Source organism: Hyla sarda, chromosome 4 (assembly GCF_029499605.1).
Source record: "Hyla sarda isolate aHylSar1 chromosome 4, aHylSar1.hap1, whole genome shotgun sequence".
Lineage (NCBI taxonomy): Eukaryota > Metazoa > Chordata > Amphibia > Anura > Hylidae > Hyla > Hyla sarda.
Genome location: NC_079192.1, coordinates 21,127,582 through 21,149,866, shown reverse-complemented (window position 1 = coordinate 21,149,866; position 22,285 = coordinate 21,127,582). Strand labels below are relative to the sequence as shown.

The 22,285-nt window shown below is 47.4% G+C and overlaps 20 non-coding genes across 20 annotated transcripts; all 20 read right to left on the bottom strand.

Moving 5' to 3' along the window:
* Positions 1-731: 731 nt before the first annotated feature.
* TRNAI-AAU (transfer RNA isoleucine (anticodon AAU)) lies at positions 732-805 on the bottom strand. The gene has a single exon. It is a non-coding gene; the product is annotated as a tRNA-Ile (tRNA).
* Positions 806-2,437: 1,632 nt separating this feature from the next.
* TRNAD-GUC (transfer RNA aspartic acid (anticodon GUC)) lies at positions 2,438-2,509 on the bottom strand. Its single transcript has one exon. It is a non-coding gene; the product is annotated as a tRNA-Asp (tRNA).
* A 129-nt stretch (positions 2,510-2,638) lies between these two features.
* Positions 2,639-2,712, bottom strand: TRNAI-AAU (transfer RNA isoleucine (anticodon AAU)). Its single transcript has one exon. It is a non-coding gene; the product is annotated as a tRNA-Ile (tRNA).
* Positions 2,713-3,922: 1,210 nt separating this feature from the next.
* Positions 3,923-3,994, bottom strand: TRNAD-GUC (transfer RNA aspartic acid (anticodon GUC)). Its single transcript has one exon. It is a non-coding gene; the product is annotated as a tRNA-Asp (tRNA).
* A 129-nt stretch (positions 3,995-4,123) lies between these two features.
* Positions 4,124-4,197, bottom strand: TRNAI-AAU (transfer RNA isoleucine (anticodon AAU)). The gene has a single exon. It is a non-coding gene; the product is annotated as a tRNA-Ile (tRNA).
* Positions 4,198-5,027: 830 nt separating this feature from the next.
* TRNAD-GUC (transfer RNA aspartic acid (anticodon GUC)) lies at positions 5,028-5,099 on the bottom strand. Its single transcript has one exon. It is a non-coding gene; the product is annotated as a tRNA-Asp (tRNA).
* Positions 5,100-5,228: 129 nt separating this feature from the next.
* On the bottom strand, positions 5,229-5,302 carry TRNAI-AAU (transfer RNA isoleucine (anticodon AAU)). Its single transcript has one exon. It is a non-coding gene; the product is annotated as a tRNA-Ile (tRNA).
* A 1,201-nt stretch (positions 5,303-6,503) lies between these two features.
* On the bottom strand, positions 6,504-6,575 carry TRNAD-GUC (transfer RNA aspartic acid (anticodon GUC)). Its single transcript has one exon. It is a non-coding gene; the product is annotated as a tRNA-Asp (tRNA).
* A 129-nt stretch (positions 6,576-6,704) lies between these two features.
* TRNAI-AAU (transfer RNA isoleucine (anticodon AAU)) lies at positions 6,705-6,778 on the bottom strand. The gene has a single exon. It is a non-coding gene; the product is annotated as a tRNA-Ile (tRNA).
* Positions 6,779-10,089: 3,311 nt separating this feature from the next.
* On the bottom strand, positions 10,090-10,163 carry TRNAI-AAU (transfer RNA isoleucine (anticodon AAU)). Its single transcript has one exon. It is a non-coding gene; the product is annotated as a tRNA-Ile (tRNA).
* A 1,411-nt stretch (positions 10,164-11,574) lies between these two features.
* Positions 11,575-11,648, bottom strand: TRNAI-AAU (transfer RNA isoleucine (anticodon AAU)). Its single transcript has one exon. It is a non-coding gene; the product is annotated as a tRNA-Ile (tRNA).
* Positions 11,649-13,059: 1,411 nt separating this feature from the next.
* TRNAI-AAU (transfer RNA isoleucine (anticodon AAU)) lies at positions 13,060-13,133 on the bottom strand. The gene has a single exon. It is a non-coding gene; the product is annotated as a tRNA-Ile (tRNA).
* A 1,632-nt stretch (positions 13,134-14,765) lies between these two features.
* TRNAD-GUC (transfer RNA aspartic acid (anticodon GUC)) lies at positions 14,766-14,837 on the bottom strand. The gene has a single exon. It is a non-coding gene; the product is annotated as a tRNA-Asp (tRNA).
* A 129-nt stretch (positions 14,838-14,966) lies between these two features.
* On the bottom strand, positions 14,967-15,040 carry TRNAI-AAU (transfer RNA isoleucine (anticodon AAU)). The gene has a single exon. It is a non-coding gene; the product is annotated as a tRNA-Ile (tRNA).
* Positions 15,041-16,250: 1,210 nt separating this feature from the next.
* On the bottom strand, positions 16,251-16,322 carry TRNAD-GUC (transfer RNA aspartic acid (anticodon GUC)). Its single transcript has one exon. It is a non-coding gene; the product is annotated as a tRNA-Asp (tRNA).
* A 129-nt stretch (positions 16,323-16,451) lies between these two features.
* TRNAI-AAU (transfer RNA isoleucine (anticodon AAU)) lies at positions 16,452-16,525 on the bottom strand. The gene has a single exon. It is a non-coding gene; the product is annotated as a tRNA-Ile (tRNA).
* An 830-nt stretch (positions 16,526-17,355) lies between these two features.
* TRNAD-GUC (transfer RNA aspartic acid (anticodon GUC)) lies at positions 17,356-17,427 on the bottom strand. The gene has a single exon. It is a non-coding gene; the product is annotated as a tRNA-Asp (tRNA).
* A 129-nt stretch (positions 17,428-17,556) lies between these two features.
* TRNAI-AAU (transfer RNA isoleucine (anticodon AAU)) lies at positions 17,557-17,630 on the bottom strand. The gene has a single exon. It is a non-coding gene; the product is annotated as a tRNA-Ile (tRNA).
* Positions 17,631-18,840: 1,210 nt separating this feature from the next.
* TRNAD-GUC (transfer RNA aspartic acid (anticodon GUC)) lies at positions 18,841-18,912 on the bottom strand. The gene has a single exon. It is a non-coding gene; the product is annotated as a tRNA-Asp (tRNA).
* Positions 18,913-20,523: 1,611 nt separating this feature from the next.
* On the bottom strand, positions 20,524-20,597 carry TRNAI-AAU (transfer RNA isoleucine (anticodon AAU)). Its single transcript has one exon. It is a non-coding gene; the product is annotated as a tRNA-Ile (tRNA).
* Between the last annotated feature and the right edge of the window lie 1,688 nt (positions 20,598-22,285).

Below are 22,285 nucleotides of genomic sequence, written 5' to 3'. Positions count from 1 at the left end.
GGCCGTGGGCATCTCCCGTACGGACGTTTGTTTCCCCTGGCCAATCTCAGCGGGCTCCTTTCGGCATGTGGTTTCGGCCTATTCGCTCCATGGATTGGGGATATCTACAGAGTTTTTCAGCTTAAACCTTAAGGAAACTGAGGTAGGATAAGTGTGGGTTCTCTCGGTGCAACAACTTAATGGCTTCTTTTTTTGTAGATCTCTTTTTAAATTTCCATCTTTATTTCCATGGAGTCTCTGGAGACTTAAGACTTTGGTTTCTTTCTACCTTTAAGGTTCCTTACGCTCCCTCTAGGATTTTACCTCCTTTTTCCTTAGTTTTCTAACTCATGACTTTGGGAAAAAGGGTCCCAGGTGACAAAATCAGTCGCTGAACGTCTACGTTATGCTCTGCTGCAAACTAATGTCAGGAATCCATTAAATAAGGCTCTGTCCGTGGGCATCTCCCGTACGGACGTTTGTTTCCCCTGGCCAATCTCAGCGGGCTCCTTTCGGCATGTGGTTTCGGCCTATTCGCTCCATGGATTGGGGATATCTACAGAGTTTTTCAGCTTAAACCTTCAGGAAACTGAGGTAGGATAAGTGTGGGTTCTCTCTGTGCAACGACTTAAAGGCTTCTTTTTTTGTAGATCTCTTTTTAAAATTCCAGCAGCAATTTCCACCCACCAGATCTAGGCAGTAGGGAGAAAAAGGAGTTTGAGACTGGTACGGTCAAAAAAGAGGAGACGGACTGGCCCGTACGGGGATCGAACCCGCGACCTTGGCGTTATTAGCACCACGCTCTAACCAGCTGAGCTAACCGGCCATGTTGCGCATGTCGGCTGCCCCGGCCGACACCAGTGGGGATCTCACATGTGTCCCAGTCCTTAGAATAGGTACTGATAGCAGTGTGGAGAAAGGGAAGGGTGTCTCTTTCTCTGTCCTTGTCAGAGGCGACATCACGAGTGCTAGGGCTGACTGTGAACTGGGAACTGTATTCGAAACTTTATTCCACAAGAGAAGGAATCAGAAAGTATAGGAAATAACACGGCACCTGGAAGAGTTTGCAATCTAAAAGCCATAGGCCTTAGGCATGGGCTACACGGGGCCTTGTTGTAGCGCCAGTGATTGAGGGAAAGCTGCAGTCCGCATTTCAGCTGCAACTAACTCATGACTTTGGGCAAACGGGTCCCAGGTGACGAAATCAGTCGCTGACCGTCTACTTTACAAGTTATTGACTCTGGTATATGCTGTGCTGCAAACTAATGTCAGGAATCCATTGGATAAGGCTCTGGCCGTGGGCATCTCCCGTACGGACGTTTGTTTCCCCTGGCCAATCTCAGCGGGCTCCTTTCGGCATGTGGTTTCGGCCTATTCGCTCCATGGATTGGGGATATCTACAGAGTTTTTCAGCTTAAACCTTAAGGAAACTGAGGTAGGATAAGTGTGGGTTCTCTCGGTGCAACAACTTAATGGCTTCTTTTTTTGTAGATCTCTTTTTAAATTTCCATCTTTATTTCCATGGAGTCTCTGGAGACTTAAGACTTTGGTTTCTTTCTACCTTTAAGGTTCCTTACGCTCCCTCTAGGATTTTACCTCCTTTTTACTTAGTTTTCTAACTCATGACTTTGGGAAAAAGGGTCCCAGGTGACAAAATCAGTCGCTGAACGTCTACGTTATGCTCTGCTGCAAACTAATGTCAGGAATCCATTAAATAAGGCTCTGTCCGTGGGCATCTCCCGTACGGACGTTTGTTTCCCCTGGCCAATCTCAGCGGGCTCCTTTCGGCATGTGGTTTCGGCCTATTCGCTCCATGGATTGGGGATATCTACAGAGTTTTTCAGCTTAAACCTTCAGGAAACTGAGGTAGGATAAGTGTGGGTTCTCTCTGTGCAACAACTTAATGGCTTCTTTTTTTGTAGATCTCTTTTTAAAATTCCATCTTTATTTCCATGGAGACTCTGGAGACTTAAGACTTTGGTTTCTTTCTACCTTTAAGGTTCCTTACGCTCCCTCTAGGATTTTACCTCCTTTTTCCTTAGTTTTCTAACTCATGACTTTGGGAAAAAGGGTCCCAGGTGACAAAATCAGTCGCTGAACGTCTACGTTATGCTCTGCTGCAAACTAATGTCAGGAATCCATTAAATAAGGCTCTGTCCGTGGGCATCTCCCGTACGGACGTTTGTTTCCCCTGGCCAATCTCAGCGGGCTCCTTTCGGCATGTGGTTTCGGCCTATTCGCTCCATGGATTGGGGATATCTACAGAGTTTTTCAGCTTAAACCTTCAGGAAACTGAGGTAGGATAAGTGTGGGTTCTCTCTGTGCAACGACTTAATGGCTTCTTTTTTTGTAGATCTCTTTTTAAAATTCCATCTTTATTTCCATGGAGACTCTGGAGACTTAAGACTTTGGATTCCTTTTTCCTGAGTTTTCTTTGGTGCACAAAGAAAACAATTGCCTCCCCGTCGGGGAATCGAACCCCGGTCTCCCGCGTGACAGGCGGGGATACTCACCACTATACTAACGAGGAATGGGTATGGTGCTTGCCATCACGGTAACCTGCTTAAATGAAGACAGCAGCAATTTCCACCCACCAGATCTAGGCAGTAGGGAGAAAAAGGAGTTTGAGACTGGTACGGTCAAAAAAGAGGAGACGGACTGGCCCGTACGGGGATCGAACCCGCGACCTTGGCGTTATTAGCACCACGCTCTAACCAGCTGAGCTAACCGGCCAGGTTGCGCATGTCGGCTGCCCCGGCCGACACCAGTGGGGATCTCACATGTGTCCCAGTCCTTAGAATAGGTACTGATAGCAGTGTGGAGAAAGGGAAGGGTGTCTCTTTCTCTGTCCTTGTCAGAGGCGACATCACGAGTGCTAGGGCTGACTGTGAACTGGGAACTGTATTCGAAACTTTATTCCACAAGAGAAGGAATCAGAAAGTATAGGAAATAACACGGCACCTGGAAGAGTTTGCAATCTAAAAGCCATAGGCCTTAGGCATGGGCTACACGGGGCCTTGTTGTAGCGCCAGTGATTGAGGGAAAGCTGCAGTCCGCATTTCAGCTGCAACTAACTCATGACTTTGGGCAAACGGGTCCCAGGTGACGAAATCAGTCGCTGACCGTCTACTTTACAAGTTATTGACTCTGGTATATGCTGTGCTGCAAACTAATGTCAGGAATCCATTGGATAAGGCTCTGGCCGTGGGCATCTCCCGTACGGACGTTTGTTTCCCCTGGCCAATCTCAGCGGGCTCCTTTCGGCATGTGGTTTCGGCCTATTCGCTCCATGGATTGGGGATATCTACAGAGTTTTTCAGCTTAAACCTTAAGGAAACTGAGGTAGGATAAGTGTGGGTTCTCTCGGTGCAACAACTTAATGGCTTCTTTTTTTGTAGATCTCTTTTTAAATTTCCATCTTTATTTCCATGGAGTCTCTGGAGACTTAAGACTTTGGTTTCTTTCTACCTTTAAGGTTCCTTACGCTCCCTCTAGGATTTTACCTCCTTTTTCCTTAGTTTTCTAACTCATGACTTTGGGAAAAAGGGTCCCAGGTGACAAAATCAGTCGCTGAACGTCTACGTTATGCTCTGCTGCAAACTAATGTCAGGAATCCATTAAATAAGGCTCTGTCCGTGGGCATCTCCCGTACGGACGTTTGTTTCCCCTGGCCAATCTCAGCGGGCTCCTTTCGGCATGTGGTTTCGGCCTATTCGCTCCATGGATTGGGGATATCTACAGAGTTTTTCAGCTTAAACCTTCAGGAAACTGAGGTAGGATAAGTGTGGGTTCTCTCTGTGCAACGACTTAATGGCTTCTTTTTTTGTAGATCTCTTCTTAAAATTCCATCTTTATTTCCATGGAGTCTCTGGAGACTCTGGAGACTTAAGACTTTGGATTCCATTTTCCTGAGTTTTCTTTGGTGCACAAAGAAAACAATTGCCTCCCCGTCGGGGAATCGAACCCCGGTCTCCCGCGTGACAGGCGGGGATACTCACCACTATACTAACGAGGAATGGGTATGGTGCTTGCCATCACGGTAACCTGCTTAAATGAAGACAGCAGCAATTTCCACCCACCAGATATAGGCAGTAGGGAGAAAAAGGAGTTTGAGACTGGTACGGTCAAAAAAGAGGAGACGGACTGGCCCGTACGGGGATCGAACCCGCGACCTTGGCGTTATTAGCACCACGCTCTAACCAGCTGAGCTAACCGGCCATGTTGCGCATGTCGGCTGCCCCGGCCGACACCAGTGGGGATCTCACATGTGTCCCAGTCCTTAGAATAGGTACTGATAGCAGTGTGGAGAAATGGAAGGGTGTCTCTTTCTCTGTCCTTGTCAGAGGCGACATCACGAGTGCTAGGGCTGACTGTGTGGTTTCGGCCTATGGATTGGGGATATCTACAGAGTTTTTCAGCTTAAACCTTCAGGAAACTGAGGTAGGATAAGTGTGGGTTCTCTCTGTGCAACGACTTAATGGCTTCTTTTTTTGTAGATCTCTTTTTAAAATTCCATCTTTATTTCCATGGAGAAAGGAGACTCTGGAGACTTAAGACTTTGGTTTCTTTCTACCTTTAAGGTTCCTTACACTCCCTCTAGGATTTTACCTCCTTTTTCCTTAGTTTTCTAACTCATGACTTTGGGAAAAAGGGTCCCAGGTGACAAAATCAGTCGCTGAACGTCTACGTTATGCTCTGCTGCAAACTAATGTCAGCAATCCATTAAATAAGGCTCTGTCCGTGGGCATCTCCCGTACGGACGTTTGTTTCCCCTGGCCAATCTCAGCGGGCTCCTTTCGGCATGTGGTTTCGGCCTATTCGCTCCATGGATTGGGGATATCTACAGAGTTTTTCAGCTTAAACCTTCAGGAAACTGAGGTAGGATAAGTGTGGGTTCTCTCTGTGCAACGACTTAATGGCTTCTTTTTTTGTAGATCTCTTTTTAAAATTCCATCTTTATTTCCATGGAGACTCTGGAGACTCTGGAGACTTAAGACTTTGGATTCCTTTTTCCTGAGTTTTCTTTGGTGCACAAAGAAAACAATTGCCTCCCCGTCGGGGAATCGAACCCCGGTCTCCCGCGTGACAGGCGGGGATACTCACCATTATACTAACGAGGAATGGGTATGGTGCTTGCCATCACGGTAACCTGCTTAAATGAAGACAGCAGCAATTTCCACCCATCAGATCTAGGCAGTAGGGAGAAAAAGGAGTATGAGACTGGTACGGTCAAAAAAGAGGAGACAGACTGGCCCGTACGGGGATCGAACCCGCGACCTTGGCGTTATTAGCACCACGCTCTAACCAGCTGAGCTAACCGGCCATGTTGCGCATGTCGGCTGCCCCGGCCGACACCAGTGGGGATCTCACATGTGTCCCAGTCCTTAGAATAGGTACTGATAGCAGTGTGGAGAAAGGGAAGGGTGTCTCTTTCTCTGTCCTTGTCAGAGGCGACATCACGAGTGCTAGGGCTGACTGTGAACTGGGAACTGTATTCGAAACTTTATTCCACAAGAGAAGGAATCAGAAAGTATAGGAAATAACACGGCACCTGGAAGAGTTTGCAATCTAAAAGCCATAGGCCTTAGGCATGGGCTACACGGGGCCTTGTTGTAGCGCCAGTGATTGAGGGAAAGCTGCAGTCCGCATTTCAGCTGCAACTAACTCATGACTTTGGGCAAACGGGTCCCAGGTGACGAAATCAGTCGCTGACCGTCTACTTTACAAGTTATTGACTCTGGTATATGCTGTGCTGCAAACTAATGTCAGGAATCCATTGGATAAGGCTCTGGCCGTGGGCATCTCCCGTACGGACGTTTGTTTCCCCTGGCCAATCTCAGCGGGCTCCTTTCGGCATGTGGTTTCGGCCTATTCGCTCCATGGATTGGGGATATCTACAGAGTTTTTCAGCTTAAACCTTAAGGAAACTGAGGTAGGATAAGTGTGGGTTCTCTCGGTGCAACAACTTAATGGCTTCTTTTTTTGTAGATCTCTTTTTAAATTTCCATCTTTATTTCCATGGAGTCTCTGGAGACTTAAGACTTTGGTTTCTTTCTACCTTTAAGGTTCCTTACGCTCCCTCTAGGATTTTACCTCCTTTTTCCTTAGTTTTCTAACTCATGACTTTGGGAAAAAGGGTTCCAGGTGACAAAATCAGTCGCTGAACGTCTACGTTATGCTCTGCTGCAAACTAATGTCAGGAATCCATTAAATAAGGCTCTGTCCGTGGGCATCTCCCGTACGGACGTTTGTTTCCCCTGGCCAATCTCAGCGGGCTCCTTTCGGCATGTGGTTTCTGCCTATTCGCTCCATGGATTGGGGATATCTACAGAGTTTTTCAGCTTAAACCTTCAGGAAACTGAGGTAGGATAAGTGTGGGTTCTCTCTGTGCAACGACTTAATGGCTTCTTTTTTTGTAGATCTCTTTTTAAAATTCCATCTTTATTTCCATGGAGACTCTGGAGACTTAAGACTTTGGATTCCTTTTTCCTGAGTTTTCTTTGGTGCACAAAGAAAACAATTGCCTCCCCGTCGGGGAATCGAACCCCGGTCTCCCGCGTGACAGGCGGGGATACTCACCACTATACTAACGAGGAATGGGTATGGTGCTTGCCATCACGGTAACCTGCTTAAATGAAGACAGCAGCAATTTCCACCCACCAGATCTAGGCAGTAGGGAGAAAAAGGAGTTTGAGACTGGTACGGTCAAAAAAGAGGAGACGGACTGGCCCGTACGGGGATCGAACCCGCGACCTTGGCGTTATTAGCACCACGCTCTAACCAGCTGAGCTAACCAGCCATGTTGCGCATGTTGGCTGCCCCGGCCGACACCACTGGGGATCTCACATGTGTCCCAGTCCTTAGAATAGGTACTGATAGCAGTGTGGAGAAAGGGAAGGGTGTCTCTTTCTCTGTCCTTGTCAGAGGCGACATCACGAGTGCTAGGGCTGACTGTGAACTGGGAACTGTATTCGAAACTTTATTCCACAAGAGAAGGAATCAGAAAGTATAGGAAATAACACGGCACCTGGAAGAGTTTGAAATCTAAAAGCCATAGGCCTTAGGCATGGGCTACACGGGGCCTTGTTGTAGCGCCAGTGATTGAGGGAAAGCTGCAGTCCGCATTTCAGCTGCAACTAACTCATGACTTTGGGCAAACGGGTCCCAGGTGACGAAATCAGTCGCTGACCGTCTACTTTACAAGTTATTGACTCTGGTATATGCTGTGCTGCAAACTAATGTCAGGAATCCATTGGATAAGGCTCTGGCCGTGGGCATCTCCCGTACGGACGTTTGTTTCCCCTGGCCAATCTCAGCGGGCTCCTTTCGGCATGTGGTTTCGGCCTATTCGCTCCATGGATTGGGGATATCTACAGAGTTTTTCAGCTTAAACCTTAAGGAAACTGAGGTAGGATAAGTGTGGGTTCTCTCGGTGCAACAACTTAATGGCTTCTTTTTTTGTAGATCTCTTTTTAAATTTCCATCTTTATTTCCATGGAGTCTCTGGAGACTTAAGACTTTGGTTTCTTTCTACCTTTAAGGTTCCTTACGCTCCCTCTAGGATTTTACCTCCTTTTTCCTTAGTTTTCTAACTCATGACTTTGGGAAAAAGGGTCCCAGGTGACAAAATCAGTCGCTGAACGTCTACTTTATGCTCTGCTGCAAACTAATGTCAGGAATCCATTAAATAAGGCTCTGTCCGTGGGCATCTCCCGTACGGACGTTTGTTTCCCCTGGCCAATCTCAGCGGGCTCCTTTCGGCATGTGGTTTCGGCCTATTCGCTCCATGGATTGGGGATATCTACAGAGTTTTTCAGCTTAAACCTTCAGGAAACTGAGATAGGATAAGTGTGGGTTCTCTCTGTGCAACGACTTAATGGCTTCTTTTTTTGTAGATCTCTTTTTAAAATTCCATCTTTATTTCCATGGAGTCTCTGGACACTCTGGAGACTTAAGACTTTGGATTCCTTTTTCCTGAGTTTTCTTTGGTGCATAAAGAAAACAATTGCCTCCCCGTCGGGGAATCGAACCCCGGTCTCCCGCGTGACAGGCGGGGTTACTCACCACTATACTAACGAGGAATGGGTATGGGGCTTGCCATCACGGTAACCTGCTTAAATGAAGACAGCAGCAATTTCCACCCACCAGATTTAGGCAGTAGGGAGAAAAAGGAGTTTGAGATTGGTACGGTCAAAAAGGAGGAGACGGACTGGCCCGTACGGGGATCGAACCCGCGACCTTGGCGTTATTAGCACCACACTCTAACCAGCTGAGCTAACCGGCCATGTTGCGCATGTCGGCTGCCCCGGCCGACACCAGTGGGGATCTCACATGTGTCCCAGTCCTTAGAATAGGTACTGATAGCAGTGTGGAGAAAGGGAAGGGTGTCTCTTTCTCTGTCCTTGTCAGAGGCGACATCACGAGTGCTAGGGCTGACTGTGAACTGGGAACTGTATTCGAAACTTTATTCCACAAGAGAAGGAATCAGAAAGTATAGGAAATAACACGGCACCTGGAAGAGTTTGCAATCTAAAAGCCATAGGCCTTAGGCATGGGCTACACGGGGCCTTGTTGTAGCGCCAGTGATTGAGGGAAAGCTGCAGTCCGCATTTCAGCTGCAACTAACTCATGACTTTGGGCAAACGGGTCCCAGGTGACGAAATCAGTCGCTGACCGTCTACTTTACAAGTTATTGACTCTGGTATATGCTGTGCTGCAAACTAATGTCAGGAATCCATTGGATAAGGCTCTGGCCGTGGGCATCTCCCGTACGGACGTTTGTTTCCCCTGGCCAATCTCAGCGGGCTCCTTTCGGCATGTGGTTTCGGCCTATTCGCTCCATGGATTGGGGATATCTACAGAGTTTTTCAGCTTAAACCTTAAGGAAACTGAGGTAGGATAAGTGTGGGTTCTCTCGGTGCAACAACTTAATGGCTTCTTTTTTTGTAGATCTCTTTTTAAATTTCCATCTTTATTTCCATGGAGTCTCTGAAGACTTAAGACTTTGGTTTCTTTCTACCTTTAAGGTTCCTTACGCTCCCTCTAGGATTTTACCTCCTTTTTCCTTAGTTTTCTAACTCATGACTTTGGGAAAAAGGGTCCCAGGTGACAAAATCAGTCGCTGAACGTCTACGTTATGCTCTGCTGCAAACTAATGTCAGGAATCCATTAAATAAGGCTCTGTCCGTGGGCATCTCCCGTACGGACGTTTGTTTCCCCTGGCCAATCTCAGCGGGCTCCTTTCGGCATGTGGTTTCGGCCTATTCGCTCCATGGATTGGGGATATCTACAGAGTTTTTCAGCTTAAACCTTCAGGAAACTGAGGTAGGATAAGTGTGGGTTCTCTCTGTGCAACGACTTAATGGCTTCTTTTTTTGTAGATCTCTTTTTAAAATTCCATCTTTATTTCCATGGAGACTCTGGAGACTTAAGACTTTGGTTTCTTTCTACCTTTAAGGTTCCTTACGCTCCCTCTAGGATTTTACCTCCTTTTTCCTTAGTTTTCAAACTCTTGACTTTGGGAAAAAGGGTCCCAGGTGACAAAATCAGTCGCTGAACGTCTACGTTATGCTCTGCTGCAAACTAATGTCAGGAATCCATTAAATAAGGCTCTGTCCGTGGGCATCTCCCGTACGGACGTTTGTTTCCCCTGGCCAATCTCAGCGGGCTCCTTTCGGCATGTGGTTTCGGCCTATTCGCTCCATGGATTGGGGATATCTACAGAGTTTTTCAGCTTAAACCTTCAGGAAACTGAGGTAGGATAAGTGTGGGTTCTCTCTGTGCAACGACTTAATGGCTTCTTTTTTTGTAGATCTCTTTTTAAAATTCCATCTTTATTTCCATGGAGACTCTGGAGACTCTGGATTCCTTTTTCCTGAGTTTTCTTTGGTGCACAAAGAAAACAATTGCCTCCCCGTCGGGGAATCGAACCCTGGTCTCCCGCGTGACAGGCGGGGATACTCACCACTATACTAACGAGGAATGGGTATGGTGCTTGCCATCACGGTAACCTGCTTAAATGAAGACAGCAGCAATTTCCACCCACCAGATCTAGGCAGTAGGGAGAAAAAGGAGTTTGAGACTGGTACGGTCAAAAAAGAGGAGACGGACTGGCCCGTACGGGGATCGAACCCGCGACCTTGGCGTTATTAGCACCACGCTCTAACCAGCTGAGCTAACCGGCCATGTTGCGCAAGTAGGCTGCCCCGGCCGACACCAGTGGGGATCTCACATGTGTCCCAGTCCTTAGAATAGGTACTGATAGCAGTGTGGAGAAAGGGAAGGGTGTCTCTTTCTCTGTCCTTGTCAGAGGCGACATCACGAGTGCTAGGGCTGACTGTGAACTGGGAACTGTATTCGAAACTTTATTCCACAAGAGAAGGAATCAGAAAGTATAGGAAATAACACGGCACCTGGAAGAGTTTGCAATCTAAAAGCCATAGGCCTTAGGCATGGGCTACACGGGGCCTTGTTGTAGCGCCAGTGATTGAGGGAAAGCTGCAGTCCGCATTTCAGCTGCAACTAACTCATGACTTTGGGCAAACGGGTCCCAGGTGACGAAATCAGTCGCTGACCGTCTACTTTACAAGTTATTGACTCTGGTATATGCTGTGCTGCAAACTAATGTCAGGAATCCATTGGATAAGGCTCTGGCCGTGGGCATCTCCCGTACGGACGTTTGTTTCCCCTGGCCAATCTCAGCGGGCTCCTTTCGGCATGTGGTTTCGGCCTATTCGCTCCATGGATTGGGGATATCTACAGAATTTTTCAGCTTAAACCTTAAGGAAACTGAGGTAGGATAAGTGTGGGTTCTCTCGGTGCAACAACTTAATGGCTTCTTTTTTTGTAGATCTCTTTTTAAATTTCCATCTTTATTTCCATGGAGTCTCTGGAGACTTAAGACTTTGGTTTCTTTCTACCTTTAAGGTTCCTTACGCTCCCTCTAGGATTTTACCTCCTTTTTCCTTAGTTTTCTAACTCATGACTTTGGGAAAAAGGGTCCCAGGTGACAAAATCAGTCGCTGAACGTCTACGTTATGCTCTGCTGCAAACTAATGTCAGGAATCCATTAAATAAGGCTCTGTCCGTGGGCATCTCCCGTACGGACGTTTGTTTCCCCTGGCCAATCTCAGCGGGCTCCTTTCGGCATGTGGTTTCGGCCTATTCGCTCCATGGATTGGGGATGTCTACAGAGTTTTTCAGCTTAAACCTTCAGGAAACTGAGGTAGGATAAGTGTGGGTTCTCTCTGTGCAACGACTTAATGGCTTCTTTTTTTGTAGATCTCTTTTTAAAATTCCATCTTTATTTCCATGGAGACTCTGGAGACTCTGGAGACTTAAGACTTTGGATTCCTTTTTCCTGAGTTTTCTTTGGTGCACAAAGAAAACAATTGCCTCCCCGTCGGGGAATTGAACCCCAGTCTCCCGCATGACAGGCGGGGATACTCACCATTATACTAACGAGGAATGGGTATGGTGCTTGCCATCACGGTAACCTGCTTAAATGAAGACAGCAGCAGTTTCCACCCACCAGATCTAGGCAGTAGGGAGAAAAAGGAGTTTGAGACTGGTACTGTCAAAAAAGAGGAGACGGACTGGCCCGTACGGGGATCGAACCCGCGACCTTGGCGTTATTAGCACCACGCTCTAACCAGCTGAGCTAACCGGCCATGTTGCGCATGTTGGCTGCCCCGGCCGACACCAGTGGGGATCTCACATGTGTCCCAGTCCTTAGAATAGGTACTGATAGCAGTGTGGAGAAAGGGAAGGGTGTCTCTTTCTTTGTCCTTGTCAGAGGCGACATCACGAGTGCTAGGGCTGACTGTGAACTGGGAACTGTATTCAAAACTTTATTCCACAAGAGAAGGAATCAGAAAGTATAGGAAATAACACGGCACCTGGAAGAGTTTGCAATCTAAAAGCCATAGGCCTTAGGCATGGGCTACACGGGGCCTTGTTGTAGCGCCAGTGATTGAGGGAAAGCTGCAGTCCGCATTTCAGCTGCAACTAACTCATGACTTTGGGCAAACGGGTCCCAGGTGACGAAATCAGTCGCTGACCGTCTACTTTACAAGTTATTGACTCTGGTATATGCTGTGCTGCAAACTAATGTCAGGAATCCATTGGATAAGGCTCTGGCCGTGGGCATCTCCCGTACGGACGTTTGTTTCACCTGGCCAATCTCAGCGGGCTCCTTTCGACATGTGGTTTCGGCCTATTCGCTCCATGGATTGGGGATATCTACAGAGTTTTTCAGCTTAAACCTTAAGGAAACTGAGGTAGGATAAGTGTGGGTTCTCTCGGTGCAACAACTTAATGGCTTCTTTTTTTGTAGATCTCTTTTTAAATTTCCATCTTTATTTCCATGGAGTCTCTGGAGACTTAAGACTTTGGTTTCTTTCTACCTTTAAGGTTCCTTACGCTCCCTCTAGGATTTTACCTCCTTTTTCCTTAGTTTTCTAACTCATGACTTTGGGAAAAAGGGTCCCAGGTGACAAAATCAGTCGCTGAACGTCTACGTTATGCTCTGCTGCAAACTAATGTCAGGAATCCATTAAATAAGGCTCTGTCCGTGGGCATCTCCCGTACGGACGTTTGTTTCCCCTGGCCAATCTCAGCGGGCTCCTTTCAGCATGTGGTTTCGGCCTATTCGCTCCATGGATTGGGGATATCTACAGAGTTTTTCAGCTTAAACCTTCAGGAAACTGAGGTAGGATAAGTGTGGGTTCTCTCTGTGCAACGACTTAATGGCTTCTTTTTTTGTAGATCTCTTTTTAAAATTCCATCTTTATTTCCATGGAGACTCTGGAGACTCTGGAGACTTAAGACTTTGGATTACTTTTTCCAGAGTTTTCTTTGGTGCACAAAGAAAACAATTGCCTCCCCTTCGGGGAATCAAACCCCGGTCTCCCGCGTGACAGGCGGGGATACTCACCACTATACTAACGAGGAATGGGTATGGTGCTTGCCATCACGGTAACCTGCTTAAATGAAGACAGCAGCAATTTCCACCCACCAGATCTAGGCAGTAGGGAGAAAAAGGAGTTTGAGACTGGTACGGTCAAAAAAGAGGAGACGGACTGGCCCGTACGGGGATCGAACCCGCGACCTTGGCGTTATTAGCACCACGCTCTAACCAGCTGAGCTAACCGGCCATGTTGCGCATGTCGGCTGCCCCGGCCGACACCAGTGGGGATCTCACATGTGTCCCAGTCCTTAGAATAGGTACTGATAGCAGTGTGGAGAAAGGGAAGGGTGTCTCTTTCTCTGTCCTTGTCAGAGGCGACATCACGAGTGCTAGGGCTGACTGTGAACTGGGAACTGTATTCGAAACTTTATTCCACAAGAGAAGGAATCAGAAAGTATAGGAAATAACACGGCACCTGGAAGAGTTTGCAATCTAAAAGCCATAGGCCTTAGGCATGGGCTACACGGGGCCTTGTTGTAGCGCCAGTGATTGAGGGAAAGCTGCAGTCCGCATTTCAGCTGCAACTAACTCATGACTTTGGGCAAACGGGTCCCAGGTGACGAAATCAGTCGCTGACCGTCTACTTTACAAGTTATTGACTCTGGTATATGCTGTGCTGCAAACTAATGTCAGGAATCCATTGGATAAGGCTCTGGCCGTGGGCATCTCCCGTACGGACGTTTGTTTCCCCTGGCCAATCTCAGCGGGCTCCTTTCGGCATGTGGTTTCGGCCTATTCGCTCCATGGATTGGGGATATCTACAGAGTTTTTCAGCTTAAACCTTAAGGAAACTGAGGTAGGATAAGTGTGGGTTCTCTCGGTGCAACAACTTAATGGCTTCTTTTTTTGTAGATCTCTTTTTAAATTTCCATCTTTATTTCCATGGAGTCTCTGGAGACTTAAGACTTTGGTTTCTTTCTACCTTTAAGGTTCCTTACGCTCCCTCTAGGATTTTACCTCCTTTTTCCTTAGTTTTCTAACTCATGACTTTGGGAAAAAGGGTCCCAGGTGACAAAATCAGTCGCTGAACGTCTACGTTATGCTCTGCTGCAAACTAATGTCAGGAATCCATTAAATAAGGCTCTGTCCGTGGGCATCTCCCGTACGGACGTTTGTTTCCCCTGGCCAATCTCAGCGGGCTCCTTTCGGCATGTGGTTTCGGCCTATTCGCTCCATGGATTGGGGATATCTACAGAGTTTTTCAGCTTAAACCTTCAGGAAACTGAGGTAGGATAAGTGTGGGTTCTCTCTGTGCAACAACTTAATGGCTTCTTTTTTTGTAGATCTCTTTTTAAAATTCCATCTTTATTTCCATGGAGACTCTGGAGACTTAAGACTTTGGTTTCTTTCTACCTTTAAGGTTCCTTACGCTCCCTCTAGGATTTTACCTCCTTTTTCCTTAGTTTTCTAACTCATGACTTTGGGAAAAAGGGTCCCAGGTGACAAAATCAGTCGCTGAACGTCTACGTTATGCTCTGCTGCAAACTAATGTCAGGAATCCATTAAATAAGGCTCTGTCCGTGGGCATCTCCCGTACGGACGTTTGTTTCCCCTGGCCAATCTCAGCGGGCTCCTTTCGGCATGTGGTTTCGGCCTATTCGCTCCATGGATTGGGGATATCTACAGAGTTTTTCAGCTTAAACCTTCAGGAAACTGAGGTAGGATAAGTGTGGGTTCTCTCTGTGCAACGACTTAATGGCTTCTTTTTTTGTAGATCTCTTTTTAAAATTCCATCTTTATTTCCATGGAGACTCTGGAGACTTAAGACTTTGGATTCCTTTTTCCTGAGTTTTCTTTGGTGCACAAAGAAAACAATTGCCTCCCCGTCGGGGAATCGAACCCCGGTCTCCCGCGTGACAGGCGGGGATACTCACCACTATACTAACGAGGAATGGGTATGGTGCTTGCCATCACGGTAACCTGCTTAAATGAAGACAGCAGCAATTTCCACCCACCAGATCTAGGCAGTAGGGAGAAAAAGGAGTTTGAGACTGGTACGGTCAAAAAAGAGGAGACGGACTGGCCCGTACGGGGATCGAACCCGCGACCTTGGCGTTATTAGCACCACGCTCTAACCAGCTGAGCTAACCGGCCATGTTGCGCATGTCGGCTGCCCCGGCCGACACCAGTGGGGATCTCACATGTGTCCCAGTCCTTAGAATAGGTACTGATAGCAGTGTGGAGAAAGGGAAGGGTGTCTCTTTCTCTGTCCTTGTCAGAGGCGACATCACGAGTGCTAGGGCTGACTGTGAACTGGGAACTGTATTCGAAACTTTATTCCACAAGAGAAGGAATCAGAAAGTATAGGAAATAACACGGCACCTGGAAGAGTTTGCAATCTAAAAGCCATAGGCCTTAGGCATGGGCTACACGGGGCCTTGTTGTAGCGCCAGTGATTGAGGGAAAGCTGCAGTCCGCATTTCAGCTGCAACTAACTCATGACTTTGGGCAAACGGGTCCCAGGTGACGAAATCAGTCGCTGACCGTCTACTTTACAAGTTATTGACTCTGGTATATGCTGTGCTGCAAACTAATGTCAGGAATCCATTGGATAAGGCTCTGGCCGTGGGCATCTCCCGTACGGACGTTTGTTTCCCCTGGCCAATCTCAGCGGGCTCCTTTCGGCATGTGGTTTCGGCCTATTCGCTCCATGGATTGGGGATATCTACAGAGTTTTTCAGCTTAAACCTTAAGGAAACTGAGGTAGGATAAGTGTGGGTTCTCTCGGTGCAACAACTTAATGGCTTCTTTTTTTGTAGATCTCTTTTTAAATTTCCATCTTTATTTCCATGGAGTCTCTGGAGACTTAAGACTTTGGTTTCTTTCTACCTTTAAGGTTCCTTACGCTCCCTCTAGGATTTTACCTCCTTTTTCCTTAGTTTTCTAACTCATGACTTTGGGAAAAAGGGTCCCAGGTGACAAAATCAGTCGCTGAACGTCTACGTTATGCTCTGCTGCAAACTAATGTCAGGAATCCATTAAATAAGGCTCTGTCCGTGGGCATCTCCCGTACGGACGTTTGTTTCCCCTGGCCAATCTCAGCGGGCTCCTTTCGGCATGTGGTTTCGGCCTATTCGCTCCATGGATTGGGGATATCTACAGAGTTTTTCAGCTTAAACCTTCAGGAAACTGAGGTAGGATAAGTGTGGGTTCTCTCTGTGCAACGACTTAATGGCTTCTTTTTTTGTAGATCTCTTCTTAAAATTCCATCTTTATTTCCATGGAGTCTCTGGAGACTCTGGAGACTTAAGACTTTGGATTCCATTTTCCTGAGTTTTCTTTGGTGCACAAAGAAAACAATTGCCTCCCCGTCGGGGAATCGAACCCCGGTCTCCCGCGTGACAGGCGGGGATACTCACCACTATACTAACGAGGAATGGGTATGGTGCTTGCCATCACGGTAACCTGCTTAAATGAAGACAGCAGCAATTTCCACCCACCAGATCTAGGCAGTAGGGAGAAAAAGGAGTTTGAGACTGGTACGGTCAAAAAAGAGGAGACGGACTGGCCCGTACGGGGATCGAACCCGTGACCTTGGCGTTATTAGCACCACGCTCTAACCAGCTGAGCTAACCGGCCATGTTGCGCATGTCGGCTGCCCCGGCCGACACCAGTGGGGATCTCACATGTGTCCCAGTCCTTAGAATAGGTACTGATAGCAGTGTGGAGAAATGGAAGGGTGTCTCTTTCTCTGTCCTTGTCAGAGGCGACATCACGAGTGCTAGGGCTGACTGTGTGGTTTCGGCCTATGGATTGGGGATATCTACAGAGTTTTTCAGCTTAAACCTTCAGGAAACTGAGGTAGGATAAGTGTGGGTTCTCTCTGTGCAACGACTTAATGGCTTCTTTTTTTGTAGATCTCTTTTTAAAATTCCATCTTTATTTCCATGGAGAAAGGAGACTCTGGAGACTTAAGACTTTGGTTTCTTTCTACCTTTAAGGTTCCTTACACTCCCTCTAGGATTTTACCTCCTTTTTCCTTAGTTTTCTAACTCATGACTTTGGGAAAAAGGGTCCCAGGTGACAAAATCAGTCGCTGAACGTCTACGTTATGCTCTGCTGCAAACTAATGTCAGCAATCCATTAAATAAGGCTCTGTCCGTGGGCATCTCCCGTACGGACGTTTGTTTCCCCTGGCCAATCTCAGCGGGCTCCTTTCGGCATGTGGTTTCGGCCTATTCGCTCCATGGATTGGGGATATCTACAGAGTTTTTCAGCTTAAACCTTCAGGAAACTGAGGTAGGATAAGTGTGGGTTCTCTCTGTGCAACGACTTAATGGCTTCTTTTTTTGTAGATCTCTTTTTAAAATTCCATCTTTATTTCCATGGAGACTCTGGAGACTCTGGAGACTTAAGACTTTGGATTCCTTTTTCCTGAGTTTTCTTTGGTGCACAAAGAAAACAATTGCCTCCCCGTCGGGGAATCGAACCCCGGTCTCCCGCGTGACAGGCGGGGATACTCACCATTATACTAACGAGGAATGGGTATGGTGCTTGCCATCACGGTAACCTGCTTAAATGAAGACAGCAGCAATTTCCACCCACCAGATCTAGGCAGTAGGGAGAAAAAGGAGTATGAGACTGGTACGGTCAAAAAAGAGGAGACAGACTGGCCCGTACGGGGATCGAACCCGCGACCTTGGCGTTATTAGCACCACGCTCTAACCAGCTGAGCTAACCGGCCATGTTGCGCATGTCGGCTGCCCCGGCCGACACCAGTGGGGATCTCACATGTGTCCCAGTCCTTAGAATAGGTACTGATAGCAGTGTGGAGAAAGGGAAGGGTGTCTCTTTCTCTGTCCTTGTCAGAGGCGACATCACGAGTGCTAGGGCTGACTGTGAACTGGGAACTGTATTCGAAACTTTATTCCACAAGAGAAGGAATCAGAAAGTATAGGAAATAACACGGCACCTGGAAGAGTTTGCAATCTAAAAGCCATAGGCCTTAGGCATGGGCTACACGGGGCCTTGTTGTAGCGCCAGTGATTGAGGGAAAGCTGCAGTCCGCATTTCAGCTGCAACTAACTCATGACTTTGGGCAAACGGGTCCCAGGTGACGAAATCAGTCGCTGACCGTCTACTTTACAAGTTATTGACTCTGGTATATGCTGTGCTGCAAACTAATGTCAGGAATCCATTGGATAAGGCTCTGGCCGTGGGCATCTCCCGTACGGACGTTTGTTTCCCCTGGCCAATCTCAGCGGGCTCCTTTCGGCATGTGGTTTCGGCCTATTCGCTCCATGGATTGGGGATATCTACAGAGTTTTTCAGCTTAAACCTTAAGGAAACTGAGGTAGGATAAGTGTGGGTTCTCTCGGTGCAACAACTTAATGGCTTCTTTTTTTGTAGATCTCTTTTTAAATTTCCATCTTTATTTCCATGGAGTCTCTGGAGACTTAAGACTTTGGTTTCTTTCTACCTTTAAGGTTCCTTACGCTCCCTCTAGGATTTTACCTCCTTTTTCCTTAGTTTTCTAACTCATGACTTTGGGAAAAAGGGTCCCAGGTGACAAAATCAGTCGCTGAACGTCTACGTTATGCTCTGCTGCAAACTAATGTCAGGAATCCATTAAATAAGGCTCTGTCCGTGGGCATCTCCCGTACGGACGTTTGTTTCCCCTGGCCAATCTCAGCGGGCTCCTTTCGGCATGTGGTTTCGGCCTATTCGCTCCATGGATTGGGGATATCTACAGAGTTTTTCAGCTTAAACCTTCAGGAAACTGAGGTAGGATAAGTGTGGGTTCTCTCTGTGCAACGACTTAATGGCTTCTTTTTTTGTAGATCTCTTTTTAAAATTCCATCTTTATTTCCATGGAGACTCTGGAGACTCTGGAGACTTAAGACTTTGGATTCCTTTTTCCTGAGTTTTCTTTGGTGCACAAAGAAAACAATTGCCTCCCCGTCGGGGAATCGAACCCCGGTCTCCCGCGTGACAGGCGGGGATACTCACCACTATACTAACGAGGAATGGGTATGGTGCTTGCCATCACGGTAACCTGCTTAAATGAAGACAGCAGCAATTTCCACCCACCAGATCTAGGCAGTAGGGAGAAAAAGGAGTTTGAGACTGTTACGGTCAAAAAAGAGGAGACGGACTGGCCCGTACGGGGATCGAACCCGCGACCTTGGCGTTATTAGCACCACTCTCTAACCAGCTGAGCTAACCAGCCATGTTGCGCATGTTGGCTGCCCCGGCCGACACCACTGGGGATCTCACATGTGTCCCAGTCCTTAGAATAGGTACTGATAGCAGTGTGGAGAAAGGGAAGGGTGTCTCTTTCTCTGTCCTTGTCAGAGGCGACATCACGAGTGCTAGGGCTGACTGTGAACTGGGAACTGTATTCGAAACTTTATTCCACAAGAGAAGGAATCAGAAAGTATAGGAAATAACACGGCACCTGGAAGAGTTTGAAATCTAAAAGCCATAGGCCTTAGGCATGGGCTACACGGGGCCTTGTTGTAGCGCCAGTGATTGAGGGAAAGCTGCAGTCCGCATTTCAGCTGCAACTAACTCATGACTTTGGGCAAACGGGTCCCAGGTGACGAAATCAGTCGCTGACCGTCTACTTTACAAGTTATTGACTCTGGTATATGCTGTGCTGCAAACTAATGTCAGGAATCCATTGGATAAGGCTCTGGCCGTGGGCATCTCCCGTACGGACGTTTGTTTCCCCTGGCCAATCTCAGCGGGCTCCTTTCGGCATGTGGTTTCGGCCTATTCGCTCCATGGATTGGGGATATCTACAGAGTTTTTCAGCTTAAACCTTAAGGAAACTGAGGTAGGATAAGTGTGGGTTCTCTCGGTGCAACAACTTAATGGCTTCTTTTTTTGTAGATCTCTTTTTAAATTTCCATCTTTATTTCCATGGAGTCTCTGGAGACTTAAGACTTTGGTTTCTTTCTACCTTTAAGGTTCCTTACGCTCCCTCTAGGATTTTACCTCCTTTTTCCTTAGTTTTCTAACTCATGACTTTGGGAAAAAGGGTCCCAGGTGACAAAATCAGTCGCTGAACGTCTACGTTATGCTCTGCTGCAAACTAATGTCAGGAATCCATTAAATAAGGCTCTGGCCGTGGGCATCTCCCGTACGGACGTTTGTTTCCCCTGGCCAATCTCAGCGGGCTCCTTTCGGCATGTGGTTTCGGCCTATTCGCTCCATGGATTGGGGATATCTACAGAGTTTTTAACTTAAACCTTCAGGAAACTGAGTTGGATAAGTGTGGGTTCTCTCTGTGCAACGACTTAATGGCTTCTTTTTTTGTAGATCTCTTCTTAAAATTCCATCTTTATTTCCATGGAGTCTCTGGAGACTCTGGAGACTTAAGACTTTGGATTCCTTTTCCTGAGTTTTCTTTGGTGCACAAAGAAAACAATTGCCTCCCCGTCGGGGAATCGAACCCCGGTCTCCCGCGTGACAGGCGGGGTTACTCACCACTATACTAACGAGGAATGGGTATGGTGCTTGCCATCACGGTAACCTGCTTAAATGAAGACAGCAGCAATTTCCACCCACCAGATCTAGGCAGTAGGGAGAAAAAGGAGTTTGAGACTGGTACGGTCAAAAAAGAGGAGACGGACTGGCCCGTACGGGGATCGAACCCGCGACCTTGGCGTTATTAGCACCACGCTCTAACCAGCTGAGCTAACCGGCCATGTTGCGCATGTCGGCTGCCCCGGCCGACACCAGTGGGGATCTCACATGTGTCCCAGTCCTTAGAATAGGTACTGATAGCAGTGTGGAGAAAGGGAAGGGTGTCTCTTTCTCTGTCCTTGTCAGAGGCGACATCACGAGTGCTAGGGCTGACTGTGAACAGGGAACTGTATTCGAAACTTTATTCCACAAGAGAAGGAATCAGAAAGTATAGGAAATAACACGGCACCTGGAAGAGTTTGCAATCTAAAAGCCATAGGCCTTAGGCATGGGCTACACGGGGCCTTGTTGTAGCGCCAGTGATTGAGGGAAAGCTGCAGTCCGCATTTCAGCTGCAACTAACTCATGACTTTGGGCAAACGGGTCCCAGGTGACGAAATCAGTCGCTGACCGTCTACTTTACAAGTTATTGACTCTGGTATATGCTGTGCTGCAAACTAATGTCAGGAATCCATTGGATAAGGCTCTGGCCGTGGGCATCTCCCGTACGGACGTTTGTTTCCCCTGGCCAATCTCAGCGGGCTCCTTTCGGCATGTGGTTTCGGCCTATTCGCTCCATGGATTGGGGATATCTACAGAGTTTTTCAGCTTAAACCTTAAGGAAACTGAGGTAGGATAAGTGTGGGTTCTCTCGGTGCAACAACTTAATGGCTTCTTTTTTTGTAGATCTCTTTTTAAATTTCCATCTTTATTTCCATGGAGTCTCTGGAGACTTAAGACTTTGGTTTCTTTCTACCTTTAAGGTTCCTTACGCTCCCTCTAGGATTTTACCTCCTTTTTCCTTAGTTTTCTAACTCATGACTTTGGGAAAAAGGGTCCCAGGTGACAAAATCAGTCGCTGAACGTCTACGTTATGCTCTGCTGCAAACTAATGTCAGGAATCCATTAAATAAGGCTCTGTCCGTGGGCATCTCCCGTACGGACGTTTGTTTCCCCTGGCCAATCTCAGCGGGCTCCTTTCGGCATGTGGTTTCGGCCTATTCGCTCCATGGATTGGGGATATCTACAGAGTTTTTCAGCTTAAACCTTCAGGAAACTGAGGTAGGATAAGTGTGGGTTCTCTCTGTGCAACGACTTAATGGCTTCTTTTTTTGTAGATCTCTTCTTAAAATTCCATCTTTATTTCCATGGAGTCTCTGGAGACTCTGGAGCCTTAAGACTTTGGATTCCATTTTCCTGAGTTTTCTTTGGTGCACAAAGAAAACAATTGCCTCCCCGTAGGGGAATCGAACCCCGGTCTCCCGCATGACAGGCGGGGATACTCACCACTATACTAACGAGGAATGGGTATGGTGCTTGCCATCACGGTAACCTGCTTAAATGAAGACAGCAGCAATTTCCACCCACCAGATCTAGGCAGTAGGGAGAAAAAGGAGTTTGAGACTGGTACGGTCAAAAAAGAGGAGACGGACTGGCCCGTACGGGGATCGAACCCGCGACCTTGGCGTTATTAGCACCACGCTCTAACCAGCTGCTGAGCTAACCGGCCATGTTGCGCATGTCGGCTGCCCCGGCCGACACCAGTGGGGATCTCACATGTGTCCCAGTCCTTAGAATAGGTACTGATAGCAGTGTGGAGAAAGGGAAGGGTGTCTCTTTCTCTGTCCTTGTCAGAGGCGACATCACGAGTGCTAGGGCTGACTGTGTGGTTTCGGCCTATTCGCTCCATGGATTGGGGATATCTACAGA